Source organism: Oncorhynchus mykiss, chromosome 1 (genome assembly GCF_057628025.1).
Source record: "Oncorhynchus mykiss isolate SJ-2025 chromosome 1, ASM5762802v1, whole genome shotgun sequence".
Lineage (NCBI taxonomy): Eukaryota > Metazoa > Chordata > Actinopteri > Salmoniformes > Salmonidae > Oncorhynchus > Oncorhynchus mykiss.
In genome coordinates this window covers 21718558-21736715 of record NC_143022.1, presented here as the reverse complement: position 1 = coordinate 21736715, position 18158 = coordinate 21718558, and the positions used below count along the sequence as shown (strand labels likewise).

Genomic DNA, 18158 nt, shown 5'->3' with positions numbered 1-18158 from the left:
CACATGAGCCATTCTGAAGATGATTAAAATGCAGAAGAGGGTGCTCAATGCTGTGCCTTTCAGTAGTCTGAGGAGTGTCAACATCCTTCTCTGGAAAGGCAAACGTTGTAATTTCAACATGGAACTAATCCAGCAAGGAAATATTAGGGCAATATTAACAACCACATTAATGGATGAAGATGATTCTGTCATTCTCCAAGCTAGCCTAGGTTGTGGGTAGTGAAATGTAAGATTTATATTTTAAAACATACCAAGCTGCAAATCTGGTACTTATGAAGTAGGCTACCTGGAAATGTATTCATAGCATAAGTAATATTTGTATTCCTAAATAATAAAAAGTTTGTTTTGCATCTACTCAGAGCATTCCCACGAGTAACTACAGAAATTGATGATTAGCTGCCATTTCTGAATTTCTTATCAATTATGTGTGTAAAAACTGCAGAGCTTGGCTGTTTCATTAGTAGTTCATTAATGGAGAAAGATTAGACACTGAGGTATCGAGTGTAGTGTTGCTGGTTGAGAGGATGGTATTTATTGTGTGCATGGTTTCAGTCAACTCGTTTGGAAGTATAACCTGGTCCCGGATCTCTGGGCCTTATCTTTGTCCTCTGCGTGACAACGACAGACACTCGAGTTGTCTTAAGGAGAACTCACCAGACTGATTTTTGTTTATATTATTTTGTTTTGCTTGCCTTGCATGGGTAGATTTTGCAATCAACACCTCAGTCTATTCCTCACATCCTCCTCCCAAATCCGAACACACACCAATCACAAAGTTACGCTCTGCACGTCCGGTGCCAGCTTCCGTTGTTGACAAAACGTGTTTTACTAGCCTGCGTTACAAACCTTACCTCCTTGGCGAACGTAAGCCCGGACCCAGGTGAGAAACTGCTTTGCGGTGCCTTCTTCCCTGGGGGCTTCAGATTCTAGATCGGACCCGGAGGTACCTGCGCCTTCGTCCTCTGTTCTGTCTCCCTCCAGTGGCTTCTACCTCGGGTTCTCCTGTTCATTCATCATCCACGATGGATACTACAGCTGGCTCTGGTCCATCGGGCCCCACCGGCCTTTGTTCCTCAAGGGGTTTGCGAAACCACTCGAGACGAAGAATAGCCGGACCTCTTCGACCATTGCACCAGCTGTTGTCATTGGCAGCTTCTAAGGTAAAAGACACCTCTGTTCCCTGGACAAAAACCCTGTGTTAACTTGAAGCACAAGTACAGGACATCACAAGGCTTCTTCCGACCGTTTTGCGACCGCTGCCGGGAGCTGACGCTGTTGTAGTCCATGTGAGGTCAAATGTCATTAAGAGGGCTAGCTCGGAACTGCTGAAAAATGATTTTAAATCATGGATTTTTGCTTTCAAAGATTCCAAAAAGCGGCCAATTATTTCATGTCCGGTACCATCGGTGTGAAAGATTCAGTAGGCTTCTGGCATTACACACCTGGCTAAAATATTACTGTAGCTCAGTTGGAATAACTTTTATAGGTAACTTTGACACCTTCTGGAAACCGAATATGCTCTACAGAAATGGAGTCCATCCAAATCATCTTGTCTCCTGGACTCTGTCCACACATTTTGAAGGCTGCGTTACTGACTTATCAATGACCCAAGCCCAGATCAGTAATCCCTACCATTGTGTTGCTGAGTGGTAGTAATCCTGCATCAAATGTAAATTCTCCTAGGGGCGTTGGCAGTCACAATGTAAGTAACCTAATTTGCGTCCCCTCAAACTCTCCTGAATGCCTCTACAGCTATTGTATACACTGAACCATAATTATACTGTTAGCACTGAGACTGTGTGCCCTAGTAGGAATTCAACTGTGGTCACCTCACCCTGCACTATCAGCTCAAACATAATTAACATTGTTACGTCTACTTCTGCTAAGCATCCCAAAAAAGTGCTAAAAATAGCCCACATTAACATATTTAGCATAAGAAAAAAGGTTAATTAAATCAATAAATTACTAATAACAGATGATTCATATTCAGACATATTCCTATTCTGATCTCTGAAACTTACTTAGAAAATACCTTTTGATACAGTGGTAGCGATGCATGGCTATAACATCTACAGAAAAGACAGAAATGCCCTTCGTGGCAGTGTTGCGGCCTTTATACAGAGCCAAATTCCTGTAAAGCTTAGAGATGATCTCATGCTAAATACTGCTGAAGTAAAATGGCTACAGGTTCACCTGCCCCACATAAAGCCCATTCTTGTGGGAAGCTGCTATAAACCACCAAGTGCTAAATCTGTATCTGGATAATACACTATATATCGACTGGTCAATAAGCTGTTGGTAGACTGAGATTTTATTTAGTCGAGGAGTTGCATATTTATATTTTTTTCTCCCCGTGTTGCACAAGACACCTGTGATTTGCACCTGTCTCTGTGGAGACCGCGGGGATGGCACAGTCCATCACTCTAAGACATGTGATACTGAACTTGTATGTGGTTATATTATGTAAAAATAATGGTAACTCTAAATATTATTTTATAACAAATGAGCTTTCTCCCGCGTTGGATAACGCTGTTCTGAAACAATCTCTAGTGCCCTGTAGAATAGGTGCCTTTCCCTATGTTGCTATGTGCATAATAGCAAAGTTAACCAGCATATTAAGATTGAGCAGCAGCAATGAGGAGGAAAACGCCCTTGCCTTAGCTTAATTTTCTAAGAAAATTGAGGAGAGACGAAACCCCAACTTAATTAGGTCTATAATCAATAGCCTAACTGTTAAATGTGCCTGGCTTTCAATATACAGTACCAGTCAAAAGTTTGTCTTTATATTGTCTACATTGTAGAATAATAGTGAAGACATCAAAACTATGAAATAACACATGGATTCATGTAGAAACCAAAGAAGTGTTAAACAAATCAAGCAGCGCGAACCACTGCTTTTAATCATGGTAAAAGCAACCTGAAACATAACCGAATACAAACAGTGTAGCTATTCCCTCAGCAAGACAATCAAACAAGCTAAGCATCAGTATAGAGACAAAGTAGAGTCGCAATTCAACAGCTCAGACACGAGACACATGTGGCAGGGTCTACAGTCAATCACGGACTACAAAAAGAAAACCAGCCCCGTCGCGGACACCGATGTCTTGCTCCCAGACCAACTAAATAACTTCTTTGCCCACTTTGAGGACAATACAGTGCCACTGACAAGGTCCCCTACCAAAACCTGCAGGCTCTCCTTCGCTGCAGCCAATGTGAGTAAAACATTTAAACGTGTTAACCCTCGCAGGCTGCCGCTCCTAGATGGCATCCCTAGCAGTGTACTCAGAGCTTGCGCAGACCAGCTGGCTGGTGTGTTTACGGACATATTCAATCAATCCCTATCCCAGTTTGCTGTTCCCGCATGCTTCAAGAGGGCCACCGTTGTTCCGGTTCCCAAGATAGCGAAGGTAACTGAAATAAACGACTATCGCCCTGTAGCACTCACTTCCGTCATCATGAAGTGCTTTGAGAGACCAGTCAAGGATCATATTACCTCCACCCTACCTGACACCCTAGATCCACTCCAATTTGCTTACCACCCCAATAGGTCCACAGACGACGCAATCACACTGCCCTAACCCATCTGGACAAGAGGAATACCTATGTAAGAATGCTGTTCATCGTTTACAGCTCAGCATTATAGTAATAGTACCCTCCAAATTCGTCATTAAGCTCGAGACCCTGGGTCTCAACCCCGCCCTGTGCATCTGGGCCCTGGACTTTCTGACGGGCCGCCCCCCAGGTGGTGAGGGTTGGAAAATATCTCCACCCCCCAGATCCTCAACACTGGGGACCCATACGGGTGCGTTCTCAGTCCTCTCCTGTACTCCCTATTCACCCATTACTGCGTGGCCATGCACGCCTCCAACTCAATCATCAAGTTTGCAGACAACACTACAGTGGTAGGCTTGATTACCAACAACAGCGAGACGGCCTACAGGGAGGAGGTGAGGGCCATTTGAAGTGTGTCAAAAACTGAAATGGTCCACCCACACAGACAGCATGGTGAAAAAGGCGCAAGAGCGCCTCTTCAACCTCAGGAGGCTGAAGAAATTTGACTTGTCACAAAAAACACTCACAAACTTTTACAGATGCATAATCGAGAGCATCCTGTCGGACTGTATCACCGCCTGGTACAGCAACTGCTCCGTCCACAACCGTAAGGCTCTCCAGAGGGTAGTGAGGTCTGCACAGCGTATCACCGGGGGAAAACTACCTGCCCTCCAGGACACCTACACCACCCGGTGTCACAGGAAGGCCAAAAAGATCATCAAGGACAACAACCACCCGAGCCACTGCCTGTTCACCCCGCTATCATCCAGAAGGCGAGGTCAGTACAGGTGCATCAAAGCTGGGACTGAGAGACTGAAAAAGTGCTTCTGTCTCAAGGCCATCAGACTGTTAAACAGCCATCACTAACATTGAGTGGCTGCTGCCAACATACAGACTCATTCTCTAGCCACTTTAATAATTGGATGTAATAAATTTATCACTAGTCACTTAAACTATTCCACTTTATATAATGTTTACATACCCTACATTATTCATCTCATATGTTCAGGTTGGAGAACAAGTATTTGATACACTGCCAATTTTGCAGGTTTTCCTACTTACAAAGCATGTAAAGGTCTGTAATTTTTATCATAGGTATACTTCAACTGTGAGAGACGGAATCTAAAACAAAAATCCAGAATCACATTGTATGATTTTTAAGTAATTAATTTGCATTTTATTGCATGACATAAATATTTAATCACCTACCAACCATTAATAATTCCAGCTCTCACAGACCTGTTAGTTTTTCTTTAAGAAGCCCTCCTGTTCTCCACTCATTACCTGTATTAACTGCACCTATTTGAACTCGTTACCTGTATAAAAGACACTTGTCCACACACTCAATCAAACAGACTCCAACCTCTCCACAATGGCCAAGACCAGAGAGCTGTGTAAGGACATCAGGGTTAAATTGTAGACCTGCACAAGGCTGGGATGGGCTACAGGACAATAGGCGAGCAGCTTGGTGAGAAGGCAACAACTGTTGGCGCAATTATTAGAAAATGGAAGAAGTTCAAGATGACGGTCAATCACCCTCGGTCTGGGGCTCCATGCAAGATCTCACCTCGTGGGGCATCAATGATCATGAGGAAGGTGAGGGATCAGCCCAGAACTACACGGCAGGACCTGGTCAATGACCCGAAGAGAGCTGGGACCACAGTCTCAAAGAAAACCATTAGTAACACACTACGCTGTCATGGATTAAAATCCTGCAGCGCACGCAAGGTCCCCGTGCTCAAGCCAGTGCATGTCCAGGCCCGTCTGAAGTTTGCCAATGACCATCTGGATGATCCAGAGGAGGAATGGGAGAAGGTCATGTGGTCTGATGAGAAAAAAATAGAGCTTTTTGGTCTAAACTCCACTCGCCGTGTTTGGAGGAAGAAGGATGAGTACAACCCCAAGAACACCATCCCAACCGTGAAGCATGGAGGTGGAAACATCATTCTTTGGGGATGCTTTTCTGCAAAGGGGACAGGACGTCTGCACCGTATTGAGGGGAGGATGGATGGGGCCGTGTATCGCGAGATCTTGGCCAACAACCTCCTTCCCTCAGTAAGAGCATTGAAGATGGGTCGTGGCTGGGTCTACCAGCATGACAACGAAACACACAGCCAGGGCAACTAAGGAGTGGCTCCGTAAGATGCATCTCAAGGTCCTGGAGTGGCATAGCCAGTCTCCAGACCTGAACCCAGTAGAAAATCTTTGGAGGGAGCTGAAAGTCAGTTTTTTTTCCCCCCAGCGAACAGCCCCGAAACCTGAAGGATCTGGAGAAGGTCTGTATGGAGGAGTGGGCCAAAATCCCTGCTGCAGTATGTGCAAACCTGGTCAAGAACTACAGGAAACGTATGATCTCTGTAATTGCAAACAAAGATTTCTGTACCAAATATTAAGTTGTGCTTTTCTGATGTATCAAATACGTACGTTATGCAATAAAATGCAAATTAATTACTTAAAAATCATACAATGTGATTTTCTGGATTTTTGTTTTAGATTCCGTCTCTCACAGTTGAAGTGTACCTATGATTACAGACCTCTACATGCTTTGTAAGTAGGAAACTGCCCATTTTGCAGGTTATCAAATACTTGTTCTCCCCACTGTATATACTGTACTCTATACCATCTACTGCATCTTGCCTATGCCGTTCGGCCATTGCTTATCCGTATATTTATATGTACTTATTCTTATTCATTCCTTTACACTTGTGTGTGTATAAGGTAGTTGTGAAATTGTTAGACTATTTGTTAGATATTACTGCATGGTCGGCACTAGAAGCACAAGCATTTCGCTACACTCACATTAACATCTGCTAAACATGTGTATGTGACCAATAAGATTTGATTTGACCTGAAATTATTTTCCAACAGTCTTGAAGGAGTTCCCACATATGCAAAGCACTTGTTGGCTGCTTTTCCTTCACTCTGCTGTCCAACTCTTCCCAAACCTTCTCAATTGGGTTGAGGTTGGGTGATTGTGGAGGCCAGATCATCTGATGCAGCACTCCATCACTCTCCTTCTCGGTAAAATAGCCCCTACACAGCCTGGAGTTGTTGGGTCATTGTCCTGTTGAAAAACAAATGATAGTCCCACTAAGCGCAAACCTTATGGGATGGCGTATTGCTGCTGAATGCTATGGTAGCCATGCTGGTTAAGTGTGCCTTGAATTCAAAATAAATCACTGACAGTATCACCAGCAAAGCACCCCCACACCATCACACCTCCTCCATGCTTCACAGTGGGAACCACACATGCGGAGCTCATCCGTTCACCTACTCTGCGTCAAATTTGAACTCATCAGACCGAAGGACAGATTTCCACTGGTCTGTCCATTGCTCATGTTTCTTTGCCCAAGCAAGTCTCTTCTTTATATTGGTGTCCTTTAGTATTGGTTTCTTTGCAGTTCTTTGCAATTTGACCATGAAGGCCTGACTCAAACACATTCTCCCATGAACAGCTGATGTTGAGATGTGTGTTACTCGAACTCTCTGAAGCGTTTATTTGGGCTGCAATTTCTGAGGCTGGTAACTCTAATGACCTTATCCTCTGCAGCAGAGGTAATTCTGGGTCTTCCTTTCCTGTGGTGGTCCTCATGAGAGCCAGTTTCATCATAGCACTTGATGGTTTTTGCAACTGCATTTGAAGAAACTTTCAAAGTTCTTGACATTTTCCGGATTGACTGACCTTCATGTCTTAAAGTAATCATGGACTGTTTCTCTTTGCCAATTTGAGCTGTTCTTGCCATAATATGGACTTGTTATTTTACCAAATAGGGTTATCTTCTGTGTATCACCCCTACCTTGTCACAATACAGCTGATTGGCTCAAACGTGTTAAGATGGAAAGAAATTGCACAAATGAACTGTTAACAAGGCACACCAGTTAATTGAAATGCATTCCAGATGACTACCTCGTGAAGCTGGTCGAGAGAATGCTAAGAGTGTGCAACGCTGTCAACAAGGCAAAGGGTGGCTACTTTGAAGAATCTTAAATATAAAATATTTAGATTTGTTTATCACTTCTTTGGTTTCTACATGTGTATTATTTCAAAATAGTAAAAAATTAAAAACCCTTGAATGAGTAGGTGTTTCCGAACTTTTGACTGGTACTGTATATTTAATGAAATAAGACCGATCTTGCATCTGTTGCCTGTTTGAGTGTTTGTTTAATAGCCTACTGATTCCGTGAGCACCTAGCCTAATGCAATGGCAAAATGTAAGAGAAAGCAATTTCATAGATAATGCTTTTTAAAATCTTTTGCTATGCTGTAATAAATATTTTTGCATTAGAACAGGCTGATATTACTTAATGTATTTAGTGTTTACACTGTTCCAAACAGGCAGAAAAATAATATTGTAATCTAACAGCACCTGTTTGTGTCATGCACGTAGCTCTCGCTCCTATACTCTCTTTTTCTTGATCTCCTTATTGTTATTATTATTATCATCATAATAGGTAATGATTAGTAGGCTTTGCCACAGGAGATGCTAGAGCGCGAGGGGATAAGGACATCCCAGATGGCCAAACCCTCCCCTAACCCAGTAGCTAAGATGGGGAGAAGTCTGCTCATAATAAAACGCTGCTCTGCCTTCTTAACAAGGCAGGTCCTACAAGCCCTAGTTTTGTCGCACCTGGACTACTGTCCAGTCGTGTGGTAAGGTGCCACACAGAGGGACTTAGAAAAATTACAATTGGAAGCACGGCTGGCACTTAAATGTACACGGAGAACTAACATTGGCTCAAAGTAGAGGAGAGATTGACTTCATCAATATTAAGTTTTGACATGCTGAATGCACCGAGCTGTCTGTTTTTTAAACTATACTGAACAAAAATATAAACGCAACATGTAAAAGGTTGGTTTCATGGGCTGAAATAAAAGATTTTGATATGTTCCATGCTCACAAAAAGCTTATTTCTATAACATTTTGTGCACAAATTTTACATCCCTGTTAGAGTATTTCACCGTTGCGTGATAATCCATCCACCTAACAGGTGTGGCATATTAAGAAGCTGATTAAACAGCATGATCATTACACAGGTGCACCTTGTGCTGGGGGACAAACGGCCACTCTGAAATGTGCAGTTTTGTAACCTGACACAATGCCACAGTTGGCATGCTGACAGCAGAAATGTCCACCCAGGCTGTTACCAGAGAATTTAATTTATATTTCTCTACTTTAAGCCGCTGTTTTAGAACATTTTGCCAAGCGTCCAACCGGCCTCAGAAAAGCAGAACATGTGTAACCACGCCAGCACAGGACCTCCACATCCAGCTTCTTCACCTGCGGGATCATCTGAGACCAGCTACCTGGACAGCTGTAATAATGCCCTTTTTGTGGAGGGAAACTATTTCTGATTAGCTGGGCATGGCTCCCCAGTGGGCGGGCCTATGGCTCCCCAGTGGGCGGGCCTATGGCTCCCCAGTGGGCGGGCCTATGGCTCCCCAGTGGGCGGGCCTATGGCTCCCCAGTGGGCGGGCCTATGGCTCCCCAGTGGGCGGGCCTATGGCTCCCCAGTGGGCGGGCCTATGGCTCCCCAGTGGGCGGGCCTATGGCTCCCCAGTGGGCGGGCCTATGGCTCCCCAGTGGGCGGGCCTATGGCTCCCCAGTGGGCGGGCCTATGGCTCCCCAGTGGGCGGGCCTATGGCCAGTCATGTGAAATCCATCAATTCGGGGCTAATTCATTTATTTCAATTGACTAGTTTCCTTATTTGAACTTTAACTCAGTAAAATCGTTTATATATTTGTTCAGTATACTAGCACACAGCTCGGACACCCATGCATACCCCACAAGACATGCCACCAGAGGTCTCTTCACAGTCCAGAACAGACTATGAGAGGCGCACAGTACTACATAGAGCCATAGCTACATGGAACTCTTATTTCACATCAAGTAATTGATGCAAGCAGTAGAATCAGATATATAAAAAAACATTAAAATACACCTTATGGAACAGTGGGGACTGTGAAGAGACATGCACAGACATGCTTACATATACAAGTGATAAGACACGCACTCTACACAGTGTGTAGTAGCCTGAGGGCACACACTTAATGTGTTATGTAATAATTTAAATTGTAGATAACTGCCTTAATGTTACTGGACCCCAGGAGGAGTAGCTGCTGCTTTGGCAACAGTTAATGGGGATCCTTAAAGAATACAAAATACAAATACGTTTGTCTTTTCACTTTGTAGGTAGCTAGAGTGGACAGGTGCTAAGGGGACTGATCTGGTTTCTGTTCTGCCTTCTGGAGCCCGACCTGTGACATTCTCTTTACTTCTCACCACTGGGGCCCACAGGGCAATCCCTTCTCAAACACACACTGACAGGCACGGAGCTATACGACACCACAGACGAGACAGTACGTCAAGATTTCTTGGGTAATATTATCTTCAAGATTCTAACTAAAAAAAATAAAACAATTCTCTGTGACTGTAATTCATCCTCTAAAAATATAGGATTGTAGAAGCTGTCACCACAAAGCTAAATATTTGCTCTTATCATACATGGGTGAGCTCAACCCGAGGTGGTGTTAAAATGGAGTTGGATGTAATCCTCCTAAGTCAAATACATGAGATCATCTCCTGAGAATGTTCATTCCAGTTGACCCTGAGTGATCCAGCATTAAGGAGAGGAATCCTAGAGCGATCAGCTCTTCTTTCACCAGTCAGAGAGACAGGAACCCTTATCACAGACAATAGCAGGGGGTTAACAATGTTTTGTTCAATTGCTGATGGTTTCTTGTTTTAAGGTCACGTGCACAAGTTCAGTAAAATGCCTTTTTTGTTATTATTAACATTATTTTAAAATATGTGTATAAAGGACTTATTTGTTTCATAGGCTATTGCATATTGCAGGCAATTATGACCATTGGACAATAGGAAGGAAATCGTTGCGTTACTTCAATGCTCAAATAAAAATCTTCCCGCCAGCCCGCCATTAGTTTTCTTCAGCCAAATCTGAGCCAAATCAATAGAGGTGTGAATCTAGCTTCAGAAGAGCATCAATCCGGTAGTATTAGTAATGACTTTAGCCATAGGGACTTGTGACTTGACCATTGGTGACTCTGAGTCGGATTTGAATCGAACTTAGCCGTAGGGACTCGTGACCCGAGGACAGGAGACTTGGGACTCGACTCGGACTCTAGGTTTAGTGACGACTACAACACTGGCGACTGGTGACCGCGTCCTCTTAACTCTTGCCTCGGACTCTATGTCAATCTTTAATGTAAAGCAGTAGTGTTCTTTCTGCTAATTTCACCGTCAAAGGTTTTTATTGAGTTCAGGTTGTTAGGTTCAATAGATTGTGTAATTGTTCACCGTTCACTTGCTGACTTTGCTGTGTGTTATAAGCACCACCTGCCGGTGGGCGACTGACAGCTGCCATTTTTCGCCCATGTACAATTGGTTTGTAAATTACGTCCTGCACTTTGCTCAGGGGTGCAGCGTACTCTCGGCCGGCAGACACTCGACAATCCTACTGGTCTGTCCGTGCTATTAATCACATACAGATCAGGGACCAGGCTAGTGTTCTCTCTTCTCTCTGACCTGGTGAAAGAGGAGCTGATCTCTCTAGGACTCCTCCCCCTAATGCTGGACCTCTCAGGGTCAATTGGAATGATCATTGTCAGTAGATCTCATGTTTGATTTAGGAGGATTCCCTCCAACTCCCTTTTAACCCCACCTCAGGTTGAGCTCACCTACAGTGCCTCACCTGTTGTCTTACAGCCTGAATTTAAAATTTATTAAATTAAGATTTTTTTTGTCACTGGCCTACACACAATACCCCATAACGTCAAAGTGGAATTATGTTTTTGGCAATGTTTACAAATGAAAGCTGAAATGTGTTGTCTAAGTATTCAATCCATTTGTTATGACAAGCGTAAATAAGTTCAGATGTAAAAATGTGATTAACAAGTCACACAAGTTGCATGGATGCACTCAATAATAGCATTTAACATGATTGTTTAATGACTACCTCATCTCTGTACCCCACACACACAATTATCTATAAGGTCCCTCAGTCGAGTAGTGAATTTCAAACACAGATCCAACCACAAAGACCAGGGAGGTTTTCCAATGCCTCGTGAAGAAGGACACCTATTGGTAGATGGGTAAAAAAATACTTTGAATATATCCCTTTGAGCATGGTGAAATTATTAATTACACTTTGGATGGTGTATCAATACACCCAGTCACTACAAAGATACAGGTGTCCTTCCTAACTCAGTTGTCAGAGAGGAAGGAAACCACTCAGGGATTTCACATGAGGCTAATGGTGACTTTAAAACAGTTACAGAGTTTAATGGCTGTGATGGGAGAACTGAGGATGGATAAACATTGTAGTTACTCCACAATACTAACCTAATTGACAGAGGGAATAGAAGGAAGCCTGTACAGAAAAAAAAAATATTCCAAAACATACATCCTGTTTACAACAAGACACTAAAGTAATACTGCAAAAAATGTGGCAAAGCAATTCACGCTTTGTATTCAGGACAAAAAATTATGTTTGGGGCAAATCCAACACATTACGGAGTACCATTCTCCTCTATATGTTGAAGAATAGTGGCGGCTTCATCATTATGGGTATGCTTGTTATCGTTAAGGACTAGGGCGTTTTTTTTACAATAAAAGTAAACAGAATGGAGCTAAGCACAGGCAAAATGCTAGAGGGACAACCTGGTTGTCTGCTTTCCACCAGACACTGAGATGAATTCACCTTTTCATCAGGACAATCACCTAAAACATAAGGCCAAATCTACACAAGTTGCTTACCAAGAAGACAGCGAATGTTTCTGACCGAGTTAGTTTTGACTTAAATCTGCTTGAAAATCTATGGCATGACTTGAATGGCTGTCTAGCATTGTTCAGCAACCAATTTGGCAGAGGTTGAAGCGTTTTGAAAATCCAGTTGTGCAAAGCTCTTAGACTTAACCAGAAAGACTCACAGTTGTAATTGCTACCAAAGGTGATTCTAACATTTATTGACTCAGTGGTGTGCATACTTATGTACATTAGTGCTTTCTTTATTTAATTTTCAATAAATTTGCCAACATTTAAAAAAACATGTTTTCACTTTGCCATTATGGGGTATGTGTGTAGATAGGTGAGGAAAAAATATATTTAATCCATTTTTATATCGGGCTGTAACACAAACGTTCATTAAGGTGAGGGGTATGAATACCTTCTGAAGGCACTGTATGTAAGATACAATATCATATTTAGCCTTGTGTTGAAAGCTTCAACAATCCCTCATTTTTAGAGGATGAATTACAGTCGCAGAGAAAAACATTTTTAGAGCTGAAATCTTGATGATGATGAAAATATTACACCAAGAAATCTTAACATACTGTCCTGTCTGTGGTGACATGTAGCTGCGTGTCTGTGTTTGAGAAGGAAAGGGATCGCTATGTGGGCCCCAGTGGTGAGAAACAGGTCCGGCTCCACCTGAGAATGTCACAGGTCGGGTTCCACCTGAGTCTCCAGAGAGAATGGAACAGAAACCAGATCAGTCCCTTTAGCCCACTGTAGGAAGCAGTTATCTAGAAAGCAAAAAGCTACTGTTAGGCTGGCACTGGACATGCAAGATAGGCCATAACAAAACAGAATATAAAATGGCATACAGAATGCACCCAGTGGTCTGGGGGATGGCGCTTGACTTTGCAGCCACTGTGCAGCATTTAGTCCACCCCCAGCTTTCCCATCTTTTTCAGTAGTTTGTCATTCCAGCCACTCAGACTCTGTCTACAGCCAAGCCAGGTCCTCAGAGCACTTAAAATATCATAGGTGGTGACTGATTCCTTAAAACCCGTGCCTCACCTTGTCAAGCTTCAATGCAAAGCAGTAGCTTTATTGCTGCTAATTTCATTGTTGAATGTTTTATATACAGTGCCTTGCGAAAGTATTCGGCCCCCTTGAACTTTGCGACCTTTTGCCACATTTCAGGCTTCAAACATAAAGATATAAAACTGTATTTTTTTGTGAAGAATCAACAACAAGTGGGACACAATCATGAAGTGGAACGACATTTATTGGATATTTCAAACTTTTTTAACAAATCAAAAACTGAAAAATTGGCCGTGCAAAATTATTCAGCCCCTTTACTTTCAGTGCAGCAAACTCTCTCCAGAAGCAGTGAGGATCTCTGAATGATCCAATGTTGACCTAAATGACTAATGATGATAAATACAATCCACCTGTGTGTAATCAAGTCTCCGTATAAATGCACCTGCACTGTGATAGTCTCAGAGGTCCGTTAAAAGCGCAGAGAAGAAGCATCATGAAGAACAAGGAACACACCAGGCAGGTCCGAGATACTGTTGTGAAGAAGTTTAAAGCCGGATTTGGATACAAAAAGATTTCCCAAGCTTTAAACATCCCAAGGAGCACTGTGCAAGCGATAATATTGAAATGGAAGGAGTATCAGACCACTGCAAATCTACCAAGACCTGGCCGTCCCTCTAAACTTTCAGCTCATACAAGGAGAAGACTGATCAGAGATGCAGCCAAGAGGCCCATGATCACTCTGGATGAACTGCAGAGATCTACAGAGGTGGGAGACTCTGTCCATAGGACAACAATCAGTCGTAAATTGCACAAATCTGGCCTTTATGGAAGAGTGGCAAGAAGAAAGCCATTTCTTAAAGATATCCATAAAAAGTGTTGTTTAAAGTTTGCCACAAGCCACCTGGGAGACACACCAAACATGTGGAAGAAGGTGCTCTGGTCAGATGAAACCAAAATTGAACTTTTTACGCCCTGTTTGGCGTAAAAGCAACACAGCTGAACATACCATCCCCACTGTCAAACATGGTGTTGGCAGCATCATGGTTTGGGCCTGCTTTTCTTCAGCAGGGACAGGGAAGATGGTTAAAATTGATGGGAAGATGGATGGAGCCAAATACAGGACCATTCTGGAAGAAAACCTGATGGAGTCTGCAAAAGACCTGAGACTGGGACGGAGATTTGTCTTCCAACAAGACAATGATCCAAAACATAAAGCAAAATCTACAATGGAATGGTTCAAAAATAAACATATCCAGGTGTTAGAATGGCCAAGTCAAAGTCCAGACCTGAATCCAATCGAGAATCTGTGGAAAGAACTGAAAACTGCTGTTCACAAATGCTCTCCATCCAACCTCACTGAGCTCGAGCTGTTTTGCAAGGAGGAATGGGAAAAAATTTCAGTCTCTCGATGTGCAAAACTGAGAGACATACCCCAAGCGACTTACAGCTGTAATCGCAGCAAAAGGTGGCGCTACAAAGTATTAACTTAAGGGGGCTGAATAATTTTGCACGCCCAATTTTTCAGTTTTTGATTTGTTAAAGAAGTTTGAAATATCCAATAAATGTCGTTCCACTTCATGATTGTGTCCCACTTGTTGTTGATTCTTCACAAAAAAATACAGTTTTATATCTTTATGTTTGAAGCCTGAAATGTGGCAAAAGGTCGCAAAGTTCAAGGGGGCCGAATACTTTCGCAAGGCACTGTAGGTTAGGTGTACGTCAAATAAAACCTGTATTGCATTGTCATTTAGGCTGATTTCTGTTTCACTTGGAGCTGAGCTTGTTGAAGGAAGCGGATAGTACCTTATGCAAAGAGTTAAAAAGCTTTCAACAGCTTTGCTGTTCTAATGTAGGCTAATGTAATCTCTCCTTTCCCCCTGCTTGGGTTTGACGGAAAAGACTATCCTGCTATCTGCTAGTGTTTCCACACAGTAGGCTACTCTGTATCCTGCCTTGACCAATAGTCCAGTCCCCTATGGCTTAGATCAGAATCACCCACTCATTGTTAACACCAGCCTATTCAGATTCAGAGTACACTCCACAGTTTACTTTGCCAGTAATAAAATTGTAGCCGGACAAATTCTCCAGGGCTGCCTTGCTACTGAGGAGAGGGAGAACGCAATTGAGGAGCCTTGGCCTAAGTTACTGTTGATTGCGAAGTCCTTTTTCAATGAAGTTAAACAAAAGTTAGTGGCTCTGGTGAAAAGGCTTCAGACTGTGACCATTTTGCGACCCTTTGATTTGGCCTACTTCTGTGTCTAGCAAGTGTGTCTCTCGCTCTGTGTCTCTCGCTCTGTGTCTCTCGCTCTGTGTCTCTCGCTCTGTGTCTGGAGAAAACAAATGCCCTAAGCAAAAGAAAATTGTTCTGATTGTGTAACATTGTCAAATCCAATTGCTGGTATAACACAGCGATTGTGTTGTCACAGATGGAGAGAGGATGTTCTAAGCTTTCTGTAGGTATAGTATATTTCTCAATTATCAGTTAAATAGAAACTATTTTACAAATATATTTAATATGGCTTTGAGATACAGAACGCATGAAATGTGCGTTGGCCATTGTGAGTGCATAGACCTCATTGGACGTAGGCTACAACTGCAATGTTTGTTTGGACAATGTAATGTGAGTGGGTATTATTTTTTAAAGTTTGTCTTTATTTTTTATTTACTACATTGTAAAATAATAGTGAAGACATCAAAACGATTAAATAACACATGGAATCATGTAGTAACCAAAAAAGTGTTTAAAAAATCAAAATATATCTTATATTGGGGCCTCCCGGGTGGCGCAGGGGTTAAGGGTGCTGTACTGCAGCGCCACCTGTGCCACCAGAGACTCTGGGTTCGCGCCCAGGCTCTATCGTAACCGGCCACGACCGGGAGGTCGTCCGGGTTAGGGAGGGTTTGGCCGGTAGGGAAATCCTTGTCTCATCGCGCACCAGCGACTCCTGTGGCGCAGTGCGCGCTAACCAAGGTTGCCAGGTGCACGGTGTTTCCTCCGACACATTGGTGCGGCTGGCTTCCGGGTTGGATGGCGCTGTGTTAAGAAGAAGTTCGGGCGGCTTGGTTGGGTTGTGTATCGGAGGCTTTCAACCTTCGTCTCTCCCCAGCCCGTACGGGAGTTGTAGCGATGAGACAAGATAGTAGCTACTAAACAATTGGATACCACGAAAAAGGGGTAAAAAAAAGCTTTAGTAGTTGACCGATTATGATTTTTCAACACCGACCAATTATCGGAAGGACCAGAAAAGCCGATACCGATTAATCGGCCAATTTTTTTATTTTATTTATTTGTAATGATGACAATTACAACAATACTGAATGAACACTTATTTTAACTTAATATAATGAATCAATAAAATCTATTTCGATTCAAATAAATAATGAAACGTTCAATTTGGTTTAAATAATGCAAAAACAAAGTGTTGGAAAAGAAAGTAAAAGTGCAATATGTGCCATGTAAGAAAGCTAACGTTTAAGTAAGTTCCTTGCTCAGAACATGAGAACATATGGAAGCTGGTGGTTCCTTTTAACATGAGTATTCAATATTCCCAGGTAAGAAGTTTTAGGTTGTAGTTATTATAGGAATTATAGGACTATTTCTCTCTATACCGTTTGTATTTCATTAACCTTTGACTATTGGATGTTCTTATAGGCACTTTAGTATTGCCAGTGTAACAGTATAGCTTCCGTCCCTCTCCTCGCTCCTACCTGGGCTCGAACCAGGAACACATCGACAACAGCCACCCTCGAAGCAGCGTTACCCAAGCAGAGCAAGGGGAACAACCACTCCAAGTCTCAGAGCGAGTGACGTTTGAAACGCTATTAGCACGCACCCCGCTAACTAGCTAGCCATTTCACATCGGTTACACCAGCCTAATCTCGGGAGTTGATAGGCTTGAAGTCATAAATGCTTGAAGCATTGCGAAGAGCTGCTGGCAAAACGCACGAAAGTGCTGTTTGAATGAATGCTTACGAGCCTGCTGGTGACTACCATCGCTCAGACTGCTCTATCAATTCATAGACTTAGTTATAACATAACACACAGAAATACGAGCCTTAGGTCATTAATATGGTCGAAACCGGAAACTGTCATATCGAAAACAAGACGTTTATTCTTTCAGTGAAATACGGAACCGTTCTGTATTTTATCTAACGGGTGGTATCCATAAGTCTACATATTCCTGTTACATTGCGCAACCTTCAATGTTATGTCATAATTACGTACAATTCTGGCAAATTAGGTGGCCCAAACTGTTGCAAATACACTGACTCTGCGTGCATGAACGCAAAAGAAGTGACACAATTTCACCTGGTTAATATTGCCTGCTAACCTGGATTTCTTTTAGCTAAATATGCAGGTTTAAAAATATTTACTTCTGTATGTTGATTTTAAGGACTTTAAGTGCAACGATACGCACCGCATCGATTATATGCAATGCAGGACACGCTAGATAAACTAGTAATATCATCAACCATGTGTAGTTAACTAGTGATTGATTGTTTTTTATAAGGTAAGTTTAATGCTAGCTAGCAACTTACCTTGGCTTCTACTGCATTCGCGTAACAGGCAGGCTCCTCGTGGAGTGCAATGTAATCCGGTGGTTAGAGCATTGGACTAGTTAACTGTAAGGTTGCAAGATTGAATCCCCGTGGTGACAAGGTACAAATCTGTCATTCTGCCCCTGAACGAGGCAGTTAACCCACTGTTCCTAGGCCGTCATTGAAAATAAGAATGTGTTTTTAACTGACTTGCCTAGTTAAATAAAGGTGTAAAAAAAAAAAACGTCCAAATTGGAGACCAAAAATACAGATTTTCCGAT

The 18158-nt window shown here is 42.7% G+C and overlaps 1 protein-coding gene across 4 annotated transcripts in view; it reads left to right on the top strand.

The window, feature by feature from the left end:
• LOC110506262 (protein strawberry notch homolog 2) overlaps positions 1-18158 on the top strand; it is a 117676-nt gene that overhangs the window by 5168 nt on the left and 94350 nt on the right. The window lies entirely within an intron of this gene.